We start from the raw sequence: 9,662 nt of genomic DNA, 5'->3' as shown, positions 1-9,662 counted from the left end.
TTCCCGAACTCGTAGGGTCTACACACTTAAGGTTCGGTGACGCTAAAGTTGTAATGGGAATTGTATGTGGTTACCGAAAGTTGTTTGGAGTCTCAGATGAGATCCCGGACATCACGAGGAGTTCTGTAATGGTCCGGAGGTAAAGATTTATATATGGGAAGTCCTATTTTGGCCACCAAAAAATGTTCGGGATTTTTCGGTATTGTACCGGGAAGGTTCTAGAAGGTTCTGGAGTGGGGCCCACCTGCATGGGGGGACCCACATGAACGTGGGTAGTGGGGGAAAGGCCCCACACCGCTGGTCAAGGCGCACCAAGACCCCCCCTTAGAAGGAATAAGATCATATCCCGAAGGGATAAGATCAAGATCCCTAAAAAGGGGGGATAACAATCGGTGGGGAAGGGAAAGGATGGGATTTCTTTCCTCCCACCTATGCCAACACCCCAATGGACTTGGAGGGCAAGAAAACAGCCCCCTCCACCCCTATATATAGTGGGGAGGTGCATGGGAGCTGCACCCCTTCCCCCTGGCGCAGCCCTCCCTCCTCCTACACCTCCTCCTCCGTAGTGCTTGGCGAAGCTTTATCGGAGAACCACGAGCTCCACCACCACGCCGTTGTGCTGCCGGAGTTCTCCCTCAACTTCTCCTCTCCCCTTGCTGGATCAAGAAGGAGGAGACGTCCCCGGGCTGTACGTGTGTTGAACGCGGAGGCGCCGTCCGTTCGGCGCTTGGATCGGATCTTCCGCGATTTGAATCACCGCGAGTACGACTCCATCAACCGCGTTCTTGTAACGCTTCCACTTAGCGATCTTCAAGGGTATGAAGATGCACTGCCTCTCTTTCGTTGCTAGTATCTCCTAGATTGATGTTGGTGACACGTAGGAATTTTTTTGAATTATTACTACGTTCCCCAACAGTGTTATTAGAGCCAGGTTTATGCGTAGATTCTATGCACGAGTAGAATGCAAGTAGTTGTGGGCGATGATTTGTTCAATTTGCTTACTGTTACTAGTCCTATCTTGATTCGGCGGCATTGTGGGATGAAGCGTCTCGGACCGACCTTACACGTACGCTTACGTGAGACAGGTTCCACCAACTGACATGCACTTGTTGCATAAGGTGGCTAGCGGGTGTCCGTCTCTCCCACTTTAGTCGGATCGGATTCGATGAAGAGGGTCCTTATGAAGGGTAAATAGCAATTGGCATATCACCGTTGTGGCTTTTGCGTAGGTAAGAAACGTTCTTGCTAGAAACCCATAGCAGCCACATAAAACATGCAACAACAATTAGAGGATGTCTAACTTGTTTTTGCAGGGTATGCTATGTGATGTGATATGGCCAAAAAGATGTGATGAATTATATATGTGATGTATGAGATTGATCATGTTCTTGTAATAGGAATCACGACTTGCATGTCGATGAGTATGACAACCGGCAGGAGCCATAGGAGTTGTCTTAATTTATTGTATGACCTGCGAGTCAATTTAAGCGCCATGTAATTACTTTACTTTATTGCTAACCGTTAGCCAGAGTAGTAGAAGTAATAGTTGGCAAGACGACAATTTCATGAAGACACGATGATGGAGATCATGGTGTCATGCGGGTGACGATGGTGATCATGCCGCGCCTCGAAGATGGAGATCAAAAGTGCAAGATGATATTGGCCTTATCATGTCATTTTATGATTTGCATGTGATGTTTGTCATGTTTACATCTTATTTGCTTAGAACGACGGTAGCATAAATAAGATGACCCCTCACTAAAATATCAAGAAATGTGTTCCCCTAAAGTGTGCACCGTTGCGAAGGTTCGTTGTTTCGAATCACCACGTGATGATCGGGTGTGATAGATTCTAACGTTCGCATACAACGGGTGTAAGCCAGATTTACACATGCGAAACACTTAGGTTGACTTGACGAGCCTAGCATGTACAGACATGACCTCGGAACACGAGAGACCGAAAGGTCGAACATGAGTCGTATAGTAGATGCGATCAACATGGAGATGTTCACCGTTGATGACTAGTCCGTCTCACGTGATGATCGGACATGGCCTAGTCGATTCGGATCATGTATCACTTAGATGACTAGAGGGATATCTATATGAGTGGGAGTTCATTAAATAATTTGATTAAATGAACTTAATTATCATGAACTTAGTCTAAAATTGTCTTTACAATCTATCTTGTAGACCCAATGGCCCACGCTAATGTTGCCCTCAACTTCAACGTGTTCCTAGAGAAAACCAAGCTGAAAGACGATAGTAGCAACTATACGGATTGGGTCCGTAACTTGAGGATCATCCTCATAGCTGCCAAGAAAGCATATGTCCTTGAAGCACCGCTAGGTGACGCACCCATTTTCCCAGCAACTCAAGACATTATGAACGCCTGGCAGTCACGTAGTGATGATTACTCCCTGGTTCAGTGCGGCATGCTTTACAGCTTAGAACCGGGGCTCCAAAAGCGTTTTGAGCAACACAAAGCATATGAGACACTACAAAAAAATACACTTTCGTGATGATACGTGTTTGTCACAGTAGGTCACGTTTTCTGTCATGCATGTACATCCATGACGATTTTATGACATAATCAAGATAGTCATACCTGTGCTATCGTAGAAGTGTTGCATGACATTACCAAAATTATCATCACAGAAGTGTCCACTTCCATGATGATAAATCGCGCGGCATAGAAGTGCTTTCGTCAAGGGTGACCGGCACGTGGCATCCACCATAACAGGTCGCTGTTAAGCTATCGGGTCCGGTTTTGGATCCGATAACCCGTTAACAGCTCGGACCAATGGGTATTTTCCACGTTTAAAATTCTATTGGCCAGAGGAAACACATGTTGGCTCACCGTTGGGACAGATGTCATCCACTCATTGGACAGAAGGCGCCTATGATACGTCGACATATGGCACGGCCCAACAGAGGCCCATTCCGGTGAAAAGGCCTGCCCATTTGACTTGGTCAAAAGGTAACGGGCCGTTCCACGGAAAGCCTGTTAACGGCCTGTTCGTATATAGCCCATTTACGACCCGCTAACTACCGGCCCGTTACGGCCTATCGGAATTAAGCCCAGTAGCTTCATCTGGGCCGTCCAACATGATTCCAGCCCGTTGTAACTTTCGGCCCATGTATGGCCCATGATGTCTTTCGGCCCATATGAGGCACTTTGTAACTCTCGGCCCATCAAAGGCCCGATATGAAATTGGCCCATAATGAACAGTTGATACGTCTCCGTCGTATCTACTTTTCCAAACACTTTTGCCCTTGTTCTGGACTCTAACTTGCATGATTTGAATGGAACTAACCTGGACCGACGCTGTTTTCAGCAGAGTTGCCATGGTGTTATTTTTGTGCAGAAATAAAAGTTCTCGGAATGACTTGAAACTTCACGGAGATTATTTTTGGAATTAATAAAAAATACTGGCAAAAGAATCAAGGCCAGGGGGGCCACACCCTGTCCACGAGGGTGGGAGGCCCGCCTGCCCCCCTGGGCGCGCCCCCTGCCTCGTGGACCCCTTGTGCTCCACCGACCTCAACTCCAACTCCATATATTCACGTTCGGGGAGAAAAAAAATCAGAGAGAAGTATTCATCGCGTTTTACGATACGGAGCCGCCGCCAAGCCCTAATCTCTCTCGGGAGGGCTGATCTGGAGTCCGTTCGGGGCTCCAGAGAGGGGAATCCGTCGCCGTCGTCATGATTGCCGTGCATGAGTAATTCCATCGTAGGCTTGCTAGACGGTGATGGGTTGGATGAGATTTATCATGTAATCGAGTTAGTTTTGTTAGGGTTTGATCCCTAGTATCCATTATGTTCTGAGATTGATGTTGCTATGACTTTGCGATGCTTAATGCTTGTCACTAGGGCCCGAGTGCCATCATTTCAGATCCGAACCTATTATGTTTTCATGAATATATGTGAGTTCTTGATCCTATCTTGCAAGTCTATAGTCACCTACTATGTGTTATGATCCGGCAACCCCGAAGTGACAATAATCGGGACCACTCCTGGTGATGACCGTAGTTTGAGGAGTTCATGTATTCACTATGTGTTAATGCTTTGGTCCGGTACTCTATTAAAAGGAGGCCTTAATATCCCTTAGTTTCCAATAGGACCCCGCTGCCATGGGAGGGTAGGACAAAAGATGTCATGCAAGTTCTTTTCCATAAGCACGTTTGACTATATTCGGAATACATGCCTACATTACATTGATGAATTGGAGCTAGTTCTGTGTCACCCTATGTTATAACTGTTGCATGAATAATCGCATCCGACATAATTCTCCATCACCGATCCAATGCCTACGAGCTTTTCACATATTGATCTTTGCTTAGTTACTTTTCCGTTGCCACTGTTACAATTACTACAAAACTGCTATCGTCACTTTTGCCACCGTTACCGTTACTTCCATACTACTTTGCTACTAAATACTTTGCTGCAGATATTAAGTTATCCAGGTGTGGTTGAATTGACAACTCAACTGCTAATACTTGAGAATATTCTTTGGCTCCCCTTGTGTCGAATCAATAAATTTGGGTTGAATACTCTACCCTCGAAAACTGTTGCGATCCCCTATACTTGTGGGTTAGCAAGACTATTTTCTGGCGCCGTTGCCGGGGAGATTAGCTCTATTCCTTGAGTCACTTGGGATTTATATCTGCTGGTCACTACGAGGAACTTGAAAGACGAGAAAACCAAAATTTATCCCTCAACTATGAGGGGAGGTAAGGAACTGCCATCTAGCTCTGCACTTGATTCACCTTCTGTTTTGAGTAAGCTTGCGACACCTAAACCTGCTTCTGCTATTAATTCTGATATGTCGCATGTTATTGTTGATGCCACTTCTGCTATGCATGATACTTATGATGAAACTACTTCTATGCTTGATAATACTGTGCCACTAGGTGAATTTCTTGATGAACAACTTGCTAGGGCTAGAGAGAATGAAATTATTGAAACTAATAATATTGATGAAAGTGATGATGAAGATTCTCCCCCTAGATATGAATTGCCTGTTGTGCCTGAGGGTTATGTTATGGATGAAGGAACTGCTAGAGATTTTCTTGCTTGCAATGATAGGAATGATCTTAAGAAATTATTAGCTAACCTTAAAGAAAAATCTCTGAATGCTAGAATGAAATATGACCCTGCTTTTGCTACTTCACCTATCTTTGTTACTGATAAGGATTATGATTTCTCTGTCGATCCTAAGATAATTAATTTGGTTGAATCTGATCCTTTCTATGGCTATGAATCTAAAACTGTTGTGGCACATCTTACTAAATTAAATGATATAGCCACCCTATTCACTAATGATGAGAAAACTCGCTACTATTATATCCTCAAGTTATTTCCGTTCTCATTAAAGGGTGATGCTAAAACCTGGTTTAATTCTCTTGATCCTGGTTGTGTGCGTAGTCCCCAGGATATGATTTATTACTTCTCCGCTAAATATTTCCCCGCTCATAAGAAACAAGCTGCTTTAAGGGAAATATATAATTTTGTGTAAATTGAAGAAGAGAGTCTCCCGCAAGCTTGGGGGAGGCTTCTCCAATTACTTAATGCTTTGCCTGACCATCCTCTCAAGAAAAATGAAATACTTGATATCTTTTATAATGGACTAACCGATGCTTCCAGAGACCACCTGGATAGTTGTGCTGGTTGTGTTTTCAGGGAAAGAACAGTTGATCAAGCTGAATTGCTATTGAATAATATGTTGACTAATGAAAACAATTGGACACTTCCTGAACCAACTCGTAAGCCAACTCCGAAGAAAAGGGGTATTCTATTTCTCAGTCCTGAAGATATGCAAGAGGCAAAGAAATCTATGAAAGAAAAAGGTATTAAAGCTGAAGATGTTAAGAATTTACCACCTATTGAAGAAATACATGGTCTTAATTTGCCGCCTGTTGAAATACGTGGTCTTGATAACCCGACACAGGTAGTAAAGGTAAATTCTCTTTATAGATTTGATGAAGGTGATATTCCTCATTATAAGTCTGCTAGCCAATGCTTAGATGAGTTTGAAAATTTTATTGTTAAACAAGAAAACTTCAATGCTTATTTTGGTAGACAATTAAAACGCAATGCTTATATGATTGAACACTTGAGTGATTATATGTCTAGAGTTAAAGGTGAACTTAAACTCATTAGTAAACATGCTTCTATGGTTACCACTCAAGTAGAACAGGTACTTAAAGCTCAAAATGATTTGCTCAATGAATTAAATAGTAAGAATAATGACTTTGCTGTTAGAGTTGCAACTAGAGGGGGTAAAATAACTCAGGAACCTTTGTATCCTGAGGGCCACCCTAAGAGAATTGAGCAAGATTCTCAGAGAACTAATGTTGATGCACCTAGTCCTTCTAAGAGGAAGAAAAAAAAATGATAGGACTTTGCATGCTTCTAGTGAACCTATTGTTGACACACCTGAGAATCCCAATTATATTTCTATTTCTGATGCTGAAACATAATCTGGTAATGAACATGAACCTAGTGATAATGTTAATGATGATGTTCATGTTGATGCTCAACCTAGCGATAATAACGATGTAGAGATTGAACCTGCTGTGGATCTTGATAACCCACAATCAAAGAATCAATGTTATGATAAGAGAGACTTTGTTGCTAGGAAACACGGTAAGGAAAGAGAACCATGGGTTCAGAAACCCATGCCTTTTCCTCCTAAACCATCCAAGAAAAAGGATGATGAGGATTTTGAGCGCTTTGCTGAAATGATTAGACCTATATTTTTGCGTATGCGTTTGACTGATATGCTTAAAATGAATCCTTATGATAAGTACATGAAAGATATTGTTACTAATAAAAGAAAGATACCAGAAGCTGAAATTTCCACCATGCTTGCTAATTACACCTTTAAAGGTGGAATACCTAAGAAACTAGGAGATCCAGGAGTACCAACTATACCATGCTCCATTAAAAGAAACTATGTTAAAACTGCTTTATGTGATCTTCGAGCCGGTGTTAGTGTTATGCCTCTCTCTTTATATCGTAGACTTGATTTGAACAAGTTGACACCTACTGAAATATCTTTGCAAATGGCCGATAAATCAACTGCTATACCTGTCGGTATTTGTGAGGATGTGCCTGTTGTGGTTGCAAACATTACTATTTTAACGGACTTTGTTATTCTTGATATTCCCGAGGACGATAGTATGTCTATTATTCTTGGTAGACCCTTTTTGAATACTGCAGGGGCTGTTATTGATTGCAACAAAGGCAATGTCACTTTTCATGTTAATGACAATGAGCATACGGTACACGTTCCGAGGAAACAACGTCAAGTCTACAGTATCAATTCTATTGGAAAAATTTCAACTATTACTATTGGAGGTTTTGAATTTCCTCTTCCTACTGTCAAGAAGAAATATGATATTCTTATTATTGGGGATGTGCATATCCCCGTTGAGGTAACCTAGTGCTATTCGAAAATTCTCCAGTTTCATGCGATCCGGAATGAGTTTGTTAACAAGACCTGATCAACCTTGTTAGTGGATTCCTTTTGATGAGCATGAGATGGATGAAGTTAGAAAGCACAACCTTCTGTACCTTCCTTTCACTTTCTGTTGTTTAGATTAAATAAAGCAAAAATAGTATTTTCTGTCAGTTTTCTGAATTATCCGTGCAATAAAAAATACCCCGAAAATAAAAGTTCTCCAAATGCCCTGAAAATGAAATATGATTTTTCAAGAATATTTGAGAACATCTGGCACTAAGAACACATCAGGGGGAGCAAGCACCTGGCCACGAGGGTCCAGGGCGCGCCCACACCCCCTGGGCGTGCCCCCTGCCTCGTGGGTCCCTGGTGGCCCCCCTCCACTTATTCCTGCACCCACACACTCCTTCTTCCTCCCAAAAAAATCACCAGCCAGCTCAAGCACGATTTCTAGCTCATCTTGCTGCCATTTTCGATCTCCTTGCTCAAAGCTCCACTCACAAAACTGCTTTGGGGGATTGTTCTTTGGTATGTAACTCCTCCAATGGTCCAATTAGTTTTTGTTCTAGTGCTTTATCCATTGCAAATTTTTGCTGCTTAGGTGACCATGTTCTTGAGCTTGCATGTAAAATTTATTTGGTCCCAAGTAGTTCTAATGCATGATATAGTCTCTAGGCACTTGTGGGAATAGTTGCTATCAATTTTGATGAGTTTGGTTCACTTCTTATTTGAAGTTACTAAAATTTCAGAAATTTTCAGAAAATGATGAAGAGATTTTGAAGGGGCTCTTCGAGCCGAAGCTCGAAGGACAAGCAAACTAAAGAAGATAAGAGGCCCAAATATAATCTCCCTCGCACCACGGAGGTTCGGCCGTGTGAATGGCCTTGTGATGAGTTCTTGAGAGCAGCCGAAATTCATGATGATTTTTATGATTTGGCTGAGAATGCAGGCCTTATCGACTTCCTCCACGACCAACGCGAATAGTATCTCCTACTCACTAACATCTTTGTGCAAAATTTTCATTTCCATGCTAGGAGGTCACCACCTTCGGTGGATTTTTATTTATATGATGAGTATAAGGAGATTTCCCTCTATGGTTTTTGTGCGGTTTGCAAGTTACCCTTTTACGGGCAGCGTAGAGGAACCACATCGTAACGATGTGGAAGGGTTTATTGATACAATTGCTGTAGGGGAAACGAGGAATGTTTCCGATGCAAGAATTACTAGCATACACTTTCCTGTTCTACATTACTTTGCAATATTTGCTAGTAGATGCTTAATTGGTCGCGGAAACTGTGGCAACCTTAGTGCCCCTGATATTATTATTTTGTGCCATGCCTTGTTCCGCGATAACACATTTAGTATGGGCGCTATTGTTGCAAAGCTGTTAAATCTGAACCGCACGAAGGGTCCCATCTTGGGAGGTATCTTCGCCTCGCGCCTCGCTGCACACTTTAACATACCTATTAGGCATTATGAGAAAGAAGAAAAGTTGTTACCTCCTATTTTTCTAGACTATAAGAGTATGGTAGCACATGATTTTATTGTTAAGAATAAGAAAAAGGTGCTTAACTATAGACTGATATTTGATAAAGATTACTTTGAGACTATTACTTTGCCTGCTCCTTCTTTGTTTAACTTATCTTCAGGCAAGTATCTTGTTCTGCCGGAGGCCATTCATGCCTACTAGAACCTCGCACCAACTCCAGAGCCAGAGCCGGAGCCACCTGTGACGCCCCCGATTTGACCGTACACTAATCATGCACGCAAATGTGTACGATAAAGATCAGGGACTCACGGGAAGATATCACAACACAACTCTACAACATAAATAAGTCATACAAGCATCATAATACAAGCCAGGGGCCTCGAGGGCTCGAATACAATTGCTCGATCATAGACGAGTCAGCGGAAGCAACAATATCTGAGAACAGACATAAGTTAAACAAGTTTGCCTTAAGAAGGCTAGCACAAAAGTAGCAACGATCGAAAAGGCGAGGCCTCCTGCCTAGGACTTCCTAACTACTCCTTGAAGCCAAACTCCATGTAGAATCATCCTCGGGGTCTCTAGCTCCTGGACTCCAGCATCTGGTTGCGACAACCAGGTAGAATGGAAAGGGGGAAAAGAGGGAGAAAAGCAACCGTGAGTACTCATCCAAAGTACTCGCAAGCAAGGAGCTACACTACATATGCATGGGT

The sequence above is a fragment of the Triticum aestivum genome, chromosome 6D (assembly GCF_018294505.1).
Source record: "Triticum aestivum cultivar Chinese Spring chromosome 6D, IWGSC CS RefSeq v2.1, whole genome shotgun sequence".
Lineage (NCBI taxonomy): Eukaryota > Viridiplantae > Streptophyta > Magnoliopsida > Poales > Poaceae > Triticum > Triticum aestivum.
This window is presented reverse-complemented; position numbering follows the sequence as displayed.